The 19,953-nt window shown below is 40.2% G+C and overlaps 1 protein-coding gene across 1 annotated transcript in view; it reads left to right on the forward strand.

The window, feature by feature from the left end:
- The first annotated feature begins 11,150 nt into the window (after positions 1–11,150).
- Positions 11,151–19,953, forward strand: part of MC2R (melanocortin 2 receptor) — a 29,136-nt gene continuing 20,333 nt past the window's right edge. Inside the window, exon 1 of the mRNA XM_037509736.2 lies at positions 11,151–11,195. The gene's annotated coding sequence lies outside the window, so the exon portion shown is untranslated. The remainder of the gene's footprint in view (positions 11,196–19,953) is intronic.

The raw sequence follows: 19,953 nt of genomic DNA on the forward strand, positions 1-19,953 counted from the left end.
CCAACGTTGGGTACAGGGAGTCCAAGCCGCAGTGTGCACTGGCTGGCATTCCTACCCAGTGGCAACACTGTCCATCTCAAGGGAATATGTCCCGACACAAAGTCCAAGTCTCCCAGGACATCCTCCATTCAGAACAAATCCTATAAAATTAGCTAACATCACTTAAAAATACTGAGACACCCTCAATTTGGATTCATATAATCCAAAACACTATAACCTTCCTAAATGACTCTTTTGGGACTAATACCTCCTCTTGTTTCCTCTGTGCTTCCCTTCGGAGGCCTCTACTGGCGGCAGCTCCAATTAATCTCAATACCACTATGACCAAAATAACAGACGCTGCTTGCCAGACTCCCCAACTCTCTTTCACCCTATGGGACTCCAATCACAGCTACCCCTGCTATCAAATTGATGCCCTTGTCAGCTTTCATTCCTGTGCTTCTAACATTTCGGTTACTTCTGCGCTCCGAACAACAACAAAGGGAAACTTTTTCCGGTGCAATGGCTCTCTCTCTCAGTGTATTAATTCTGCTACTCCAGGCCCACGTACTCTCTCGTGGTCCCACAGTTAGCTCTGTACAGACGGTCTGAGCTAGGTTGGTTATTCTCACCACATCGGACTAAGCGGGCAGCCTTTCTTCCAATCATGGTTGTAATCAGCCTGGCATCATCGATAGTAGCTGCAAGTATGGCAGGTGGGGCCCTGGAACACAGCCTGATTTCTGCCCAGAAATTTTATAAAAACATACCTCCTTAGAAAAAACCTGTGTGTCTTTAGCATCATTACACAGACAGCTCACCTCCCTGGCACAGGTTACTCTCCAAAACCGGAGGGTTCTGGACTTGTTAACAGCTAATAAAGGGGGTACCTGCCTGTTCCTCAGGGAAGAATGTTATTACTAGTAAAACCGGGGACTCCAACTCTCTGCTGACATGGTTTCAAAATCCTATAGTGTCATGGCTCCTCCCACTCTTGGGGCCAATACTAATGATAACCTTATTTTTTTCTTTTCGCTCCTTGCCCCCTAAAATTCATACAAACTCGCATTCAGGAAATGTCTCCTACCACCTTTAACCAACTCCTTCTCCACCCATATTCTCGCATCCCTGCAGAAGACCCTCATAACCAGGCCTGAGCCACCCCCTTGATCTTCGCCCCTTTTCAGCAGGAAGTAGCCAAAGAAAGAACCAGTCACCCCTTTTCCTATCAACAAAAGGCTGGTATGAAAGGTCCATGCAGCAGGCCGGAATGCAGGAGCCAACCAGGAAGCCCACCTGGGGGGCAGGAATGTGGATACCTGCCTGGAGGACTCAGACAATGAGCCTCCCCCCTCCCCCTACGAGTCTGGTCTCAGACAAAGAACCTCTACCTGCCCTACAAACTTTTCCCGCCTTTCGAGCCCAACTTCCCACCTGACCTCTCCTCACCCTATAAAACCCTGCTTCCCCCTGACAACGTGCCCGACTCCACTGACCCCCTGCCTTGGGTCTGTGAGGTCCGCCCGGGGCGCAATAAACTTTCCCTCCCTTTGAGAAATGTAGCCTGGCTCTCCTTTTCTTTACCGCGCCGAACCTTTCAGGGAGGAAGAACTCTACTCTGAGGGACCAGACCCCAGTCAAGGTGATGTCAGGTGGTGGCAAGAGAGACAAGGGTCTTTGGATAAAGGAGACTGGTCCTAAAATGGAAGTTCCAGGAGGGTGGTGACTTTTTGTCACCTAAATGTCACCCAAAACATTGTCGGGTACACAATAAGCTCTCAACAAATATTGAGTGAATAGTCTCACTAGCTGAGTTTTCTTGCTATGATCCTGTCTGCCCTAGTCTGCTGCTATGCTGGGAGTAGGGTGGCAACCTCCATGAGCCTCAGGCCCAACACAAGGGCCAAGGCAAAGGTGAGAGCCCGGGACAGAGCTCATACCTCGGAGGCTTAGAGCCTGGCATCATGAGAGATACTGATTATGAAATCCTTGCATTAATTGGGATAAAGAGTCAGACTTCCAGCAGTGTCATGGAATGGCAGCTCAAGTAATTTAACTTTTATGTCAAAGAAAAACTTGGGCCTCTAGTAAAATATGTGTTATCTATGAAACACAGTTACTTGGCCTTATAGGATGGCATTGAAATAGTCATTGAAATAGTCTTTCACCTCCCCAGGTCTCAGTTTCTTTATCTGCAAATCAGAGTTTTTAAACTCAACGCACCTGTCCTTCTGCATCTGAGTCTGGGATATAGTAGGCTGGCTCTGTGTATGTGTATTCTGAAACAAAGTCAAATGCCTCAATTTTCCTTTTTAGGTGACACTCCAAACCCAAAAATGAGTTATAGCATGCCTGAGGCCATACCAGAGTATTTACTAACAGTTCTTTGTGTTTTCAAGTTTGGAGATCCTTATTTTTCCATTTAAATTAGATGGTTGTGCTTTCTGATAGATGTAATCTCTTCATGGTGAAGACAGGGAGTAAAACATTTTAGACAGCTTGGCCAAATATAAAAAGAATATTCCAGAAGCTATGTAGTTAAGCATGAAAACTCTATATATACCACCCAAGAGCAAAAAGTACCTTCTCGCCACTGTGCATGAAGTTAGGACTTGAGAATAGCATGAAGCATTTTAGCTATAGAACCATCCTTTTACTGTGGAATGAATGGTGCAAATATAGCACCATTCACCATTCATAGTCGCAGCATTGCTAATGACTATGGGAGCAGGAAGAGGAGGCCACAGAGATAAGCACAAGTCAGCACCTCTTGTCTAAGAGATGAGTGGTGCTAGGTACTACTGGGTGATACATTCTAGGAAGCAAATACCCACAGACATTTGCAAACTTCTCCCAGGCCAGCTTATGTTTAACTTGTGTGTACCTGTATAAGAAATCCTCCCATTGCCTCTCCATATTTCCTGTCCCCACTCCATGATGATACAGAGTACAACTCCATCAGAGAGTAAGGAGCATTACAGAGCATTGAACAGCACCATTTTCCTCAGCCCCACTCACATGCAGCTGCCTTGGACTACAAGTCCTAGTATACCAATGGGGTTCCTGGCTGGGGGAGCTACTGGGGCCTAGAAGTGGAGATAAACAGCCATGCTTGGTATATAATTAAACACATATGAGCACAAGGGATCTTGCTTCTGCAGCCTAACTGGCAACCAGTACTGCTGGATCAGAGACTTGAAAGGAGGAGGAAACATGGAGGAGACATGTAGGAGACTTGGAAGAGACACCTGGGTGAGAGACATTTGGGGAGACTGTTGTTAGCAGAGACAATGGCAGCTGTTATCTTGATTTCTGTTTTTTTTTTTTTAGATTTATTTATTTATTTACACAAGCACTGGGTACAGTCAGAAGCGCGGGAGGGTGAGAGAATTCACCAGAGCCAGAGCGGGAAACAGAATAGGCAGACTGATGATACACTGCTGAGGGGAGCAGCGGGCAGCAGGAGAGGTCTGCGCGCCATGTGGGACCCTCGCCTGGTGGCCGGGGATCGAACCAGCGCTGCAACCGCTGCATCACCGGGGAGGCCCTATTATCTTGATTTCTTTTTAAAGATTTATTTATTTATTTATACAAGAATCGGGGTACAGGCCAGATGCGCAGAAGGGTGAGAGGATTCGTCAGAGACAGAGTGGGCAGAATGACGAAATACACTGCTGAGGGGAGCAGCGGGAGAGACAGGAGAGGTCTGCTGCACCATGTGGGACCCTCGCTGGCCAGCCGGGATTGAATCGGTACTGCAGAGGCTGCGGACAGCTTAATAGCCCAGCACTCAACCACCTGCACTGCCAGGAGAGGCCTTTGATTTGTATTTTTGCATCTCTCTTTCTGTCCCAGACTTGACTTTGCTCTTTCTTATGGTTGCCTGCCATGAAGTGGAAAGTTTAGACCTGTGGCAAGTTTTCTGGCCTCAGCGGTCCCACTTCAGGCTAGCCCTATTTGGTGAGGCATTTGCCCATGAGAGGATGGGTAATTTGGGGTATTTGCGAAACTTTTATTAGAAATATCACTTTTTCTCCTCTTTATGCACACTAATTTTATTAAAGATCTATCACACTAAGAGTCTGCTTCCTTTGTGTGCATAGATGGCCAAAACTTTTTATAAAATGTGCCCATTAAATTTAGGGTCTTGGTCACACACTAATACTGTTAGCTCTGAATTCCAGGAGTAATAGAAGAGACTTATCAGGAACTACCTTGCTTCTGGTTTGATTAAACCCTAAAGAGCACATAATAGGAGGGAAAAAGGAAGGACATTCTTCCCCCATTTCCTCCCTGGGGGGTAAACACTGGCAGAAGCCTCTCCAAGAGTAGTCATCTTGCTGCCCTCTGCCCTCCCCCAGACCCAGTGCTGCTCTCAGGTTTTGTGCTCCCCATCTTGGCTTCCCTGGACTATGCCCACATCTTTGAAATAGTTCTTTTATTCAATAGGATCCCAACTGTTTCTGTGTCTAACCAAAGATTCATAATCTGAGAAGGAGATGAAAATACCAGAAAAGTTTAGGAAAAGAAAAAAATAAGTGTTATTGGGGTGAAATGAAAGAAAGCAGGAAAACTAAGTTTACTTGAAGAAAAGGCTGAGGAAGTCTTCACTACTGTGGGCCCCTTGAGAAGATCAAAGATTCGACAGCATGAACAAATGCAGATTTAACTTCTACATAACAGGGAATAGCCAGTTGACCCTGGGCAAGTTAGTCTTTCTGAGGTCACTTTTTTCCTCTGTGAAACAAGGAGGGTTGGACTGAGATGAAGAATTTCCTGTGTGCCCTTCAACTTCAACAAGATTCTCACCATGTTGACTGTATGTCCTAATCTTACACTGTTCTTTGTTTTGCAACATCCTCCAACCCTGATGGCAGTGTTCTGCACACAATAAATCAATGCAATCCTAACAGTGTCAGCTAAAGGATATGACTGCCCCCATTCTGCTTCTATCCTCCAATCAGGGAGCATCCACAATTAGAACACAGTGTGATGTACCAAGACCAGTCATCATTAAGCATTTACTATGTGTGAGGTACTGCTTTCTTATTCTCTGTACCCAAAATTCTTACCCAAAATTTCATACACTCCTCTAATAAAAATAAAATTCATTTATAGCATTCATGGGTTTTCATGATCCAAATTGCCGCAGACTTGCACAGCAGTGAACGATGAGGCCGTCTCAGGGTTGAGAGACTGCGCAGGGTGGTCAGGGATTTGGTTAAAGAAATGACAAACAGACACACTTCAAGAGTGAAAATCTGAGTGTAATTTAATTTGAGTTGGTGACCAGTATATATATGTTTTCTAAAAGCATAGGAATGGCGAACATCAGTAAAGAAATCAGCTTGCTTATAGGTTTAGCTTATCATTGACAGAGCAGTGATTTACATCTGGACTCAGGTGCATTCCTAAGTAGTTAGGTTATTAATTTTTCTTTTTGTTTTATATGATTACTTTTTGTTTTAACTACTCACTACCACTAAATTACTATTAATTAACACGGGTGAATTTTACTTTTCACAATGTAATATTTTTATCATTAAGATTAATGCTAACAAGGCTAAGCATACAACAGAGAAATTATTAAGCTAACAGTTCTATTAATACACAGAGTTTAGTAACGTTTCATTTGAATTAGCCTAGTTATTAGATTTCGTATGCTCTTTTTTAATCAGCAAACCAATGACCTTTTAGACAGAGAAAGAGAAAAGATTTTAGAAAGAGAAAAGATTTTAGAGAGACAGTTGTATTAGAATAAAGTTTGTGGGCCTTGAGAAGGCGAGATAAGTTTCCCAGCGGACAGCATTCCTGTAGTGGCTCCTGGTGGTCGTTATCTGTCAACAGGCTTCGTCTTATCTATGTCTTCAGGGGATTTTGCTGTTCTCCCCCTGCGCGCTTGTTCCTTGCCCAGCCGGACCTAGGAATTCCCAGAGGTCACTGCAGGGGGAGGTGCAGCACAAATATACTGTCTTTATTTACCCCATGTCCACATCATTCCCCATTCTGTCCACATTCATGTCCACATTCATGTCCACATCATTCCACCATTCTGGTGTCATTCTAAAAGTTTCACAAGTGTCAATCCACTTGATCTTTAAAACACTAACTAGTAATGTAGTTAGGATAGCGCAGGCAAAGTTACCAAAATAAATTCACCCCAAATTATCAGGGACTGAACACCCAAAGATTTGTAATTTGAGTCTGAGTGTGCTCTGTCCCCATGCAGGGACAGAAAATCTGTAGTTCTATTACTCTAAATACATGGATATCAGGGCCTGTGTAGAGGAAAAAATAAAAGAAGTAGGGAGTCACCCTGGAATCCACTGATTTGTCATAGTACCTGGCCCCTTGGCCAGAGCTAGTCATACCATCAGTTTTAAGAAAAAGTAGGAAAAAAGCACCTATGAAGTATGATGAGCCCAGTGTCTCTGCCACAGATAGGAAATATTAGTATCGTTTTTAACAAGAAAAGGGCCCAGAAAGTTTAGGAAACTGGTTCAAGATCACACAGCTGGCCCTGAAGTCCATACTGTTAGCCCTGTGACAGGCTGTCCCTTTCCTCTCCCCACCCCCAGCATTTCCTATTCACTCTCTGCTCCTCACTATTCCCCCAACACATGTGCTTTTAGCATGACTTTCCTTCTTTTTCTGGAATATTCTTCCCAACCACATCTGCTTAATTAAATCCTTTTTATCCTCATGGTGCAACTGTGGTGGCCTGGGAAGATGTCTTCACATCTGATGGGGAAAGAGACACTTTGAGATCTGAATTCTCCAAATATTTACACTTCAGATACAGCACTTAACACACCTGACCTTTACATATTTTTACCCTTGTGATCCTCCTAGATACTGAAATCTTCTAGGTCAGAGACTGTGATCTGTCTCCCCAGCACTTAGAGGGGACAGAAGATGAGGTGCATACAATTAAATGACTGCTGAATAAATTAGTAAATGTGTGGATTAATCTTTGCCTTCTAAACATAATGCATGAGGTTGTTATAAGGACCAAAGGGGATAATATATGTGAAAATGTTAATAACAGAAGGGGCTCATAAACAGTCAAGAATGGGACAAGGATCTTTTATTGATTGACTCAATTCTAGGTTAATCATTACTGCTGAACATTTTGTGCAAAGAGAGGTTTTGTTCAGATGTATGTCAATGTAGTTTAATACTGGAAGTGGGGCCAACAGTGGAAAAACTACAAGGAATTTGCTTCTTTTGGTTTTATGAGACGAGACTAATTCATGTTTCTGGCTGACCCTCTTCATTTTGGGTGGCATGACTTTGATGTACCCTCTTGGTCATACAGGTATGCATGTGAGTAGCTCAGATGTAGGTGAAGTCACCCAAATGATAGCTCAGACTAAAATAACTTTGCCTCCTGTTTCTGGGAGAAAATATGTTCTTCGAGCAAGCATACTCTTATCTTCCCATCACCAGGCTATTACCTCAAACAGAATGACACAAATGTCTCCCCACTTTTGTCCAAAGGCCCCTCCTTCCTCACAGGTACTCCCAACCTCACTGAAGCTCCCACAGATATACCCAAGATCCTCTTCTGAAAATGCCCCCAATCTCATTTCAGTTATCCCTCTGCATGTTTCTCTCATCAAAACCTCTTAAAGTTTATCCACACTTATTATTTATTTCCACATCTTTACTTTCCATTCCCTCCTCAAGCAACTGTACAAACCTCCCCACTACAGTTGCTCTCCCACCCCCTTCTTGCCCTACAATCCATTCTCCATAGAGCAGCTAGTGGGATCTTTTTAAAACCTAGACCATTTCATTCTCAGAATAAAACTGAATCATGCATCATGCCTCTCCATTATGACTGCTCCTAGTTAAACCTCATCTATAAATAGGGTCAATAAGACCACCTTCCACATTTGATGTGAAGAGCAAATATCATCATATGTAAGACACTTAGAACAATGAGAGAAGCTGGTACCTAAGAAATACTATGTCATTGTTACAATGGCATATTTTGGCAAGATGTTTTGTGAGTTTGTGAAACAATGGAAAATAAATATACTGGTCTCTGTCCCCAGTTCCTGGCACAGAGCTCCTAAAATTCTCCTAAGTTCCATCTCTTCTTGTAATGAGGCAACTCTGACTGGCCTGGAGGGGAGCTGGTCACCAGAAACAACAGGCCACGATTTAAAAGCTTGAAACCTTAAATCCCAAGCCCCCTTCAGGAAGGCAAAAGGAGCTGGAGATTGAGTTAATGGTCCATCATGCCTAAATGAGGAAGCCACCATAAAATGTTAAAGGTTCAGAAAGTTTTCTAGTGGGTGAAAACAGCAACTTGCTGGAAGGATGACACACCCCATCTCCCTGCTGGAGACCTTTCTGGACCTCGTTCTATGTACCTCCTCATCTCGCCCTCCATCTGTATACTTCTTTTTTTGTTTAAATATTTTATTTTATATAATTCTGACATCTTTTTTCATCTTTGCACAATGTATGCATTTTCATTTTGGTTATATTCCCCATACAATTGCACCTCGCCCCTTATTTTGACTCTAGTCCTTCCTTTCCCTGCCCCTCCTTCCCCCCCAGCCCCTCCCCCATAGTGTGTCTCTGGTTTATAGTTGCTTGTTGATTTTGATTTTTACTTTGTATTGATTAGTCTTTTTCCTGGTCTCTTATTTAGGTTTTCTAAATTCCTGCTATGATTGAGACCAACCGGTATTTTTCTTTTTCTTTCTGGCTTATTTCGCTGAGCATGATCCCTTCTAGCTCCATCCATGTTGCTGCAAACTGCATGTGTTTATCTTTTTTGATTGTTGAGTAATATTCCATTGTGTATATGTACCACATCTTCTTGATCCAGTCATCTATTTTTGGGCATTTGGGTTGTTTCGATAGCTTAGCTATTGTAAATAGTGCTGCTATAAACATAGGGGTACAGGTGCTCTTTGGAATTGATGTTTCTGTGTCCTTTGGGTAAATACTAGGAGTGGAATTGCTGGATAATATGGAAGCTCTATCTTTAGTGGTTCAAGAAATCTCCACACAGCTCTCTATAGTGGTTGGACCAGTTTGCACTCCCACCAGCAGTGCAGGAGAGTTCCTTTTTCTCCACAACCTTGCCAACATTTGTTGTTGCTAGTTTTTTTAATATGTGCCATTCTCACTGGTGTGAGATGGTATCTCATTGTAGTTTTGGTTTGCATTTCCCTGATTACAAGTGATGTTGAACATTTTTTCATATGGATGTTGGCCATTTGCAAAGCAGTGATAGTGAAGGCAAAGATAAACAGCTGGGACTACATCAAATTAAAGAGCTTCTGCACAGCAAAAGAGACAATAACCAAAACAAAGAGAAACCCCACCGACTGGGAAAATATTTTTGCACATAACACTAACGATAAAGGACTGATCACAAAAATCTACAAAGAGCTGATGAGACTCAACAAAAACAAAGAAAATAATCCAGTCAAAAAATCCATCTGTATATTTAATGGTAAACTAGTAAACATCAATGTTTCTCTGATTTTTGTGAGCCATTAAAGCAAATTACATGAGCCAAGGGAGAATCACAGAAAGCTAGATTTATAGCAAGTCGGTCAGAGGCACAAGAGACAACCTGGTACTTGTAATTGGCATTTAAAAGAAATTATTACACTTAGTTTATTACATACAACATGAGCTTAATAAAGAATGGATGGTTATATCAATTAACAAATTAATTTCAAACAGCAATTCTAATATTATTTTACATAAAACCATATTAGCTTACCTCTTAACTTGGTTGTATTTAATTTTTAAATAATTTTGTCTTATTACGTTTACTCATATTCTAAAAAATATTATTCAATCCATATGGAATTGAAAAAATAAAATAGGGTGGGAGGAGGCAGTCCAGGGATAGTAAAATCATAACAAGTATAATCTGACACACTTCTGAAGACAATGTCAAAACTGAACCGACTTGTAGGATACTCCCCTGGGTCAGGCGTGTGAGACATCACTAACACATATGGTGTCAAAATGCTGTGTGAGTGAAGGAGAAACACAAGAGGACTGTGTCTTTCTCTGTTACTTCTAATCCCCCAAATGTTAAGTGTGGGCCAAAAGCCAGATCCCTGCCCATCTCTCCTTGTTCCCCTATTTGACCTACCTCACCTGCTCTGTGACTCTGGTGAAGAAGACGCTTTGAATATCCATGTATGAGCCCCAGGCTGGTTGTTGGGGCTCACAACCACTCACAAATCAGCCTAAAGCTGGAATGACCAGGTCTGGCCATGGGCAGGAGGAGCTTTGTCTCATGGACAGGTCAGAAGAAAGGCACTTTATAAAAGTGCTTCCCTTCCCGGGAAGCCAAGTTCAGAACTCTGTCCTCGGCCCCTTCCAGACCACCCACCTGGAAACATCTTTCACTTTGAGTCTGGTGCTAGTATTTTCAGAAATATTCACTGGTTTGGACTCAAAACTCTATGTCCATCCCAAAACTTGGCCCCAAGCCACATTTTAAACATTCAGATTGACATGCCCAATACCAACAGTGGCCTTTTCCTGCAGGAGTTGGCAGATAGGAAACCAACAATATTGTGCCCTAAAATCAAATAATTTTTCTTTGAAAAATAGCTTCAGTGATAGTTACTGTAAAGCTTCATGACAGAGTAGAACTGGCAGAGAATTTCTTCTTGAATTGGCCTATGCTCCATTTAGGTGCCCTTGAGTTCACAGTTCTCTCTGTTTTATTGTTCAGTCTTATGAAATATGGAAAAAGGGATTATTCCCTTATTCTTAATGAGGTTAATGAGCTAAATGCTTGTAAGATGTCTTAGAAATTTTAAAATATATTCTTCCAAAAATCATTTCCTCAAAAACTTTGGTGTATCTAATTTTTCAATTCTAAAATTAAATCTAATTCTAAAAGAGTGTTAAAAAGAAAAAGGTCACAACTCTGTAATTTGCTGTAAACTGTCATAAACATTAGAAACAACCTTGTCTAGCTAAGCCCATGGAAGTTATGTCTTAATCTAACTATTTCTTTCCATTTCTCTGACTTCACATTACCAGAAATATGCAGTTCATTTCACATGACATTTATTCAGGGTCATGACAACAAGCTAAATGTCTCCGGGTGATGCATGTGTTCCGGTTCTCCCCAGCTCAAGGTTCATTCACTTGCTTTTTCTTCAATGCTCATTTCTTCTCAGCCATCTTAGTCAGAAATTCCTGCTTCAGAGGCAAAGGTAAGCACATTTCCTATTAATTTCACAGTGTCTTAACTGTTTTTGAATCATAGTTAGAAACAAATCTGTAAAAAAAAAGGTTATATTCAGAATTCCTCCTAATAATTTATTTTTTAATTATGGTCTTTTATCCTCTGGAGCGAATGATTTCTTTTTCTGACTATAACAATAAACTATTACTTGTTTATCTAATTCAACCAACTTCCCCTACTAGTGAACTTATTAACTTCTCTATTTTCTTAGACTTTATCAAGTTCTATTCAAAGACGATAGCCATGACTTTCCCTGATAGAATTTGGGGTAAAAAAAAAAAAGAAACCATGCTTCTTTTGCTCCTTCACCTGATTCACTTTTCTGTTCTTCTCAGCACAGCAGTTTTGCTGCCATACTGACTAGGACTGCTAACCTGCAGCTGGCTTCCTGTGGCTCTGGCATTACTATCTAAGCACTCTGCCACTGGGCATGTGCTGGTAGATTACCTGTCATTTTGGGATGATGTTCTCTCTCTGCCTTTCTCTTCTAGTAAATCAATAGTCCTCTGACTTCCTTGGCAGCAATATGTGTGTAGGATAAACAAGAGTTTAAGATGTGTTCATTATTGCTTTCTAAAGTGCTTATTACTTGGAAAACCAGGCTGTTATTGATAACTTACAACACTCACTCCTTGTTCGACTGGCTGTTTCAGGGGATGCACATTATGCAGAATAGAGATGTCAGTATTTTTATATAAATGGCTGTTATTCAAATTTTTATTTGCCTAAATTGCCTTGAGATAATCCTACTACCAATCCCCCTTCAAAATACGTACATATTCAAGACATCCACACATAAATACATACATACACTTACACACATGCAAAGTCCACAAGATGGTAAAGAGATAAGGTAAGATCTTAAGCAAGACTGAGAAGAGTAGAGCTCCCTTCAGTACCCCAGAGCAGGTGCAGAGAAGGGATGCTTACAAGCTGTGCTCATTCATTCACACATTGATCACAAATGTGCTGGGTCCTGAGCACCTGCTTTGGGTCTCTGGGAACTCTAAAAGGCAAGGACACCTCACACTAACTCCCAGACGAGGTCACAGACACAGTCAGGTATATGGAGGCATACACAAAGGGGGCCTTTTGGGAACCCCAATCCAGACTAGCAAGGCAGGGAGGAAGGTCCTCATCGGGGAATAGGATAGACAGCAGCAGAACAATAACTTTTCAGTATGTTCTGCATCTCTCATGGCAGAAATTTTCCTGCAGCATCAATTTCCTCTCATTGCCTCAGGGCAGTTTAAGGCAGTTCAGTGTAAAACATAAAAGGTCATCCTATTCTTTACCTCTTTAATTTTTCCAAGTGTGTTTCCCACCTGAATACTTAAGAACTGAATACTTAAGAACTAATTAGCCTTTCATGAGTTCCTCCTGCTAGGAATAAGAAGCCATCGTATTAAATTACAATACGGTCTTGAAGTTAGTGCTCAACTCAAAATATGCATGTGTGTTTTCTGGGGTTTCACCTTGTCAGTACTAATGTTATGAGCTATGATATCAGGGAGTACTCACCTTGGTCACGGTAAGTTTCCCTTCCCAAACCAATTTTATGACCCTCATGGTTCTTTATAATTGCAAGATCCCCTTTAGCAATAATCATCAGGAAAATTTGAAACTGAATAAAGAAAAAGTTTATTACTTACAGGCTCTATAGCTTACAGGGCATGCCAAGAGAAATACGGTGAGATTAAAAAGAAAGGGAAGGAGGGAGAGAGAAGAAGGAAGGGTGTGAGGGAGGAAGAGATGATGACAAGCAGCCCAAATGATCAGTTATCTAAATCAACCAGGATGCATAGAGCAAAGTACTTCGTGGTGGAAGGGGCCTGAGGGAAGGGCAGTACACATCCTGGTTTTGGGTCTAGTCCTGTGGACAACAATGTGTTTATTCAAGTAGCCTTTGTTGAAGCAAATGCCTTAGCTACCAAAGCATTAAGTCGGAAAAAGAAAAGCCAGTTTTCAGGGATTCACTACAATATGCCAAATACTGTGTTAGCAGCTTGAGTAAGACTTGGGCCCTGACTTCAGGGGAAAATAAAACATGCAAAACAGTAGAAACCAAAATAACCAAGTGCATGTTCAAATGTCAAAGTATAGAGCCAGCAAGCATTTCTGAAGCAGCTGCAGCAACTTTCCAGGAAGGTCAATGTGTACAGACATGCAGGAATGGTGTTTACAAAGTGCCCACAGAAGTGATGTATTTCAAGGAGGGGAGGATTTAAGTTGGTGGGAATTAAGCAAGGGGAAGGGGAAATGTCCCACAGTTGTGTAAAATTGGACAAAAGTTGATTATCAGGAACTTTATTTCCTCATATTGTCATTCCCTCCTAATTCCAAATATAAGAAATCACATTGTAAACACAGTGCTCTGTAATGTGTAAAATCTGTAAACCTGCAAATCTGCAGCTTCATGGTCACTTTGGTGAGTGCTTCTGCCTTTACTGTGCACTGGGAAAGAAAAGAATGAGGCCACTTCATACATCCCAGTACAGGGTCATGAAGTTCTCTTATAACTGACACTAAACAGAACCCAAAGAAGGATGCTGGGTGGATTCAGATGAATCATTGTTTATCATTAATGAGCACTGTCTCATGAATAGCTAATCTTTAGAGTCAGAAATGTTTCTATTCAATAATATCAAGAAAATTGACCTTAACTTGTAATGGTGATTTGATGCTAGCAAAAGCTATTGGGACAGAGAAGTGATGGTTAGAAATTCATCTAACATTGGAATTTCTTCTGGCTTTCAATTGAGTGTTGACTAATAATATCCTCAAACCCTCCTATGATGCTATTTTTAAATTTTGTTTTATTTTATTTAGCACCTCAACCATCTCAGAGTGTGGATCAGACACTAGGGCTTCCCACATCTTGGAGCCCAAGCTAATATGCCCCACTCCACAGCCCATATATGCAAAGGGCAGCTGTAATCCAGTTGCGTTCTGTATAGTATCAGTTATAAGAGAACTTTGTGACCCTGTATTGGGAAATATGAAGCAGCTTCATTTTTTCCTTTCCCAATGCACAGTAAAGGCATAAGCACTCAGCAATATGAGTATTCAGAACTGGAGTCCTGCCACTTCCACTTCTTGATGCTCAGCCTCCAGGGGCTATTTGAAATAAAAGAGGGAATATGGGCCTTGAAGCAAGACTGATTAACAGCTGGGTGACCTTGAAAATAAATTACTTAAACTCACTGCCTCTCAATTTTCTTACCTATGAAATGGATACAGGAACAGGACATAGGAGTAGTACCCACCCCTTATATTTAAATGGAGCATTAAAGGGGAATCTCTTCACTGTGGACTTTTCTGATCTTTAACGTCAGGACCATTGTATAAGAAGCCTCAGAAATATCAAATTGTAAAAGATTTTATGGTTATGTTACTGTATTGGGGAGTTTGCTTTTATCTCTCAGAGTACCAAAATTGCTAAATACACATTTTGGGCCATACACAGTGAACAATGAATTACCTAAAAATACTATAGATAAAGTCAATCCTTTCCCATGTCATGCACATCATGTAGCAGCCATGACAAAGATCAGTGAGTCATGATAAACTTCCCTGTTATCTTTTGCAGGCATGTGTGTATTGTCTCCTTATTTAGATTTTGAATCGTGCGGTTTTCCTACATCCTTTTTATACTTTTTATTTTTTTATTCTTCTCCACATATAACCAGAAATATGACCTAGAAGGTGCTCCTAAATGCCAATTTGTTATTTGATAGTTTGGGTTAAAGACCCTAACATTTTCTTCCTCCCTTATCTCCCCATATATTGACTCCCACTATTCTCCTTGGATAATACCTGCTCCAGTCAGTACCCCCTCACCCCCAGGAACTGAGACCCACTCTGGAGTGTACAAAGTCAGTGACTGCCAGTTTCTCAACACTCCAGAGCATGGTCCAGACCTTTTGGTACTGCCTGCTGTACTCATGGTGGCTTGGGTTCCAATTAAGTTGGGGTCAATTCACTTCTTGAAGATAATAATAGCAGGTGCCTGGTGAGGTAAAGAAGGCTTCTAGACATCCATCCAGACATACAAAGTGAGTTAAAAATTCACCTACAAAAGGAAAACAGTTGCTTAATATTTTTCTAGTTTATGGCATCAATTTAGCTAGCTGAACCAGTTATGAAGTATTTCATACTTTTACAAAGCAAGGGAAATTTGGGCTATTTTAAAGATGGGAACAGAAATGGAATTATGGAATCTGATCACTTGTTAAGATGAGCTACAATAAGGATTTGTTGATTCAATAAAAATGATTCAATTAAAGAGTGACTGATTATCAACAAGGTTTGCTCCATGACATACCTGTGTTCTTAGTCCTTAAAACTGTGACAGTGTACCCAGCAGTGTCATGATTTTGAGGATTTTCTGCTTTACATTCTTACCAAGGTCAACCATCCAGCCCATGTTATCTTCTGAGCTATCTTATCACTATTATACAAATCAAAAATAAAGGGATCAATTGAGAATATTGTTGCCTCACAGGGTGGCAGTGTTGAGAGTGGCACAGGATGGGAAACAACTCAAATTCCAAGAAGAGAGAGAGAGAGACCTAGAGGGGCTTATACCTCAAGAGTGTAGACCCTTTTCAAAGGCAGTTTCACATTCATTGGGGATCAGGTTCAGGTTAGGTGGGCATAATAGTCTGTATGTGGTGGGTATGCATAATTGTCTGGCATTAGCTAGGGGGAGTAAATAGGGGCTGTTGCCTGGGGGGCTCCATTGTTTCCCTTGATCAAAGCATCTGTAGTTCCTACTCTCACTTAATTTTTTGTTAAAGTAGTCTAGCTGGTTATGTTAATCTGGCCATAAAGTCTGCCTGCTGTTTTCAGCAGATTCTGGTTTCCAAGTATGGTCATCATACCAAGACTTTTGTCCTGGTGAGAAGTCCCCTGCCTTATCTACATTTTAGCTTGTCCAGCAGGAACTCTGGTCACCAAGAGAATATACCAAGAACAAGGGAGACTGGGGAATTCACAGAACATGTCAACCTCATCATGGGTGTGAATGATAAGAGATATTGAAAAGAAAAATATTTTCTGGAGACAATGCTTTCTCTTGAGGAACAGTGCCATGATAGCAGTGGTAGACTGGCATCAGTTTTGTAGACAAGATACTTGAGATCAGGACCTCCCCAGTGGCGCAGGCAGTTGAGCGCAGTGCTGTGAAGCTCTCCGCAGCCTCTGCAGTGCCAGTTCAATCCCCGCTGGCTGTGGAGATACCCACATGGCAAGCAGACCTCTCCTGTCTCGCCCACTGCTCCCCTCAGCAGTGTATTTCAGTCAGTCTGCCTGTTCTGTTACCCACTCCATCTCTGGTGAATCCTCTCACCCTCCTGCACATCTGGCCTGTAACCCGGTTCTTGTATAAGTAAATAAATCTTAAAAAAAAAAAAAAAGATACTTGAGATCATGTGAGGCCAACATATGTTGATGCAAATACTCTTGTGATAAGAAGCAGAGATAGTTGGAATGACTCTAAGGCAGACCCCTGACTTACAGAAGCAAATTATACTGCTGAAGCTGGTGGAAGCATCCCCAGAGTACAGCTAAGACAAAACCAATGAGAATAATCATCGCCAAATGAAGATTCCCTTTATTTAGTCAAGGTTGAGAGTAAACTATCTAAGCTCCCTTCATACATTTTTCAGTGTGTGTTTTAAGTAACAAACTCAGGAAACAACAAAAATCACATATATTTCTTTAAATCTTTTTAACTTGAACTGTAAATTTAAAACAACCTCAATCAAAATCCCAGAAAACTGCTTTGTAAATATTGATTGGCTTATTTTAAAATTTGTATGGAAAAGCAGAGGATATAGAATTACCAACAGAATATTGAAGAAGAAAGTTGGAGTACTGATACTACCTGACTTTAAGATTTACTATAAAGCTACAATAATCAAGATAGTATGGTATTGATGAAATACAAATGACAAAATATAAATAGATCAGTAGAATGAAATTGAGCCCAATAATAGATTCATAAAAATACAGTCAACTAATTTCCAAATATATAAGCACAATTCAATGGGAAAAAGACTCTTCAACAAATGCTGATAAAACAATTGGATGATCATATGAAAAAAATAAATCTAGACCTAGATCTTCAAACTTACATAAAAAAATTAACCCCAATGGATCATAATTCTATAAACTATACAGTCTCCCCAAAACTATACAACTTGTCAAGAAAATCTATATGACAGTGTATTTGTTGATGAGTCTTTAGATATAACACTAAAATCATCATCTATAATTGCCAAACCTTGGAAGAAATCAAGACATCCTCCAACAATTTTTTAGCTGTAGAGCTTAAAAAAAAGACATGGGTGAAAATTAACTGTATATTACTAAGTAATATGGTTATACACTTTATGAAATGGTTATACACTATATGGTTCCCATGATATAACTTCTGGGAAAGACAAAAATATAGGACAATAATCAGAGAAGCTGTTGCCAATGATTCATGCAATGAATTGAGAATTGAATAAATGACATACAGGGGATTTTTTAGGGTAGTAAAACTATTCTGTACAATACTGTAATATGAATATATTTATATTTACCTTTATCAAAATCTATGCATTTGTGAAAACAGAACTTTACAGTATCAAGAGTGAATATTAATATGTACAAAAATAAAAAGAAAACATTTAGGAGATGAGGGGATCTCAGGATGAAATGTACCAAAAGATAAAGTTTACCACAGTGATATGGGTTAACTATTCTGCAAGCACCGTAGACATATACTAGGTGAACAATTAAGTAACTAACGACAAGTGGAAGAAACCAGGTTTCTCACTATTGGAATAAAAGGTTATAGATAAGTAAGGGGAAAAGTTTAGAAGTGTCCATGTAGTAATGGATTAGAGTTGGAGACATCAATAAGAGCTTATATTTAGCTTAATACAGGTATAGATGGCTACAGAATTATTTACAGATATATATATACATCTCTGTAAATAAACATATATTGCTTAGTAAATAAACATAGATTTGCTTACTCTACAGCTGAAAAAGTCTATAAGCAATATCACCTCAATAGCAGCAAGCACTTTTACCACTCAGATCTTGATTTTTAATACCATTATCCAACAAAAAGAATCAGGAAATCCTTGGATGAATGGCTAGTTCCTCCAGGCTGGAATACCTTGTCATGTAATAGAACAAATAAGAGTTCTAAAACCACAATGATAAGGGAAGATCCAAAGGACACAGGTGGAAACTGAAAGAACTTCAAATGGTCAAAATTGGAACAATTTAAGCACAAAATAAATGAAGTAATTTGATTATTATCTAAAGTATAAAATAAAAATCCATGTATCCATACTGATAAAAACAAATGATTGAATAAATAATTGGGAAAGGATAGACAAATCTCCCAAATAGAAGAATATCAAATAATTTATGTAGATTCTTCACTCTCAAGGAGGAAAGCACAGCCCTTCATCCCTTAAATATGAGTTATGAATAGTAACTTCCTTTCAAAGACTACATTATGGGAGGGATAATGGGACCTTTATAGTAAAGAAATCTGACATGGTAAGTATCATCAACATCAACATCGATAAGATATTGATAGTATGTTCCTTATTGTGATGTGATGAAAATGTTACTTTACCTGTTGTGGTCTTCTGCCCCCAAAGCCATAGCCCAATCACCAGAGAAATACCAATTGTAGCACATTTACAAAATAACTAACCAATACTCTTTTGATGACTAAGTCATGAAAAATAAGAAAAGTATAAAAAAAAAAGTCACAGCCAAGAGGAGCATAAGATCTACTAAATGGAATGACAACTAAATATTATGTGAGGTCCTGGATGGGATCCTAGAAAAGAGATATTAGGTAAAAAACTAAAGAATTCTGGGCCTCCCCTGGTAGAGCAGGTTGTTGAGCGCCACGCTGTGAAGCTGTCCGCAGTCTCTGCAGTGCCAGTTCAATCCTGGCTGGCCCGCGAGGGTCCCACATGGCGCTGCAGACCTCTCCTGTCATGCCCGCTGCTCCCCTCAGCAGTGTATTTCGTCAGTCTGCCTGTTCTGTTCCCCACTCTGTCTCTGGTGAATTCTCTCATCCTCCCGCACATCTGGCCTATACCCCAGTTTTTGTATAAATAAATAAATAAATCTTTAAAAAAAAAGCTAAAGGGCTTTTATCATGAATGGGTGTTGCACTTTGTCGAAAGCTTTCTCAGCATCTATTGATATTATCATATGGTTTTTATATTTCTTTTTGTTGATGTGTTGGATAACGTTGATTGATTTTCGGATGTTAAACCATCCTTGTGTCCCTGGAATGAATCCTACTTGGTCGTGGTGAATTACCTTATGGATACACTGTTGGATTCTGATAACTAAAATTTTATTGAGGATTTTTGCATCAGTGTTCATTAGGGAGATTGGCCTATAGTTTTCTTTTTTTGTGTTGTCCTTGTTCGGTTTTGGTATTAGTGTAATGTTGGCTTCGTAGAACGTGTTAGGTATTATACCTTCCTTCTCAATTTTTTGGAAGAGTTTGTGAAGGATAGGTACCAATTCGTCTCTGAATGTTTGGTAGAATTCATTTGTAAATCCATCAGGTCCTGGGCTTTTGTTTTTGGGGAGGTTTTTGATTACCATTTCAATTTCGCTAATTTTAATTGGTCTGTTTAGGTGTTCTATTTCTTCTTTATCTAGCTTTGGGTGATTGTAGAGTTGTAGGA

Source organism: Talpa occidentalis, unplaced genomic scaffold (genome assembly GCF_014898055.3).
Source record: "Talpa occidentalis isolate TD23 unplaced genomic scaffold, MPIMG_talOcc4v2.1 talOcc4.13, whole genome shotgun sequence".
Classification (NCBI taxonomy): Eukaryota; Metazoa; Chordata; class Mammalia; order Eulipotyphla; family Talpidae; genus Talpa; species Talpa occidentalis.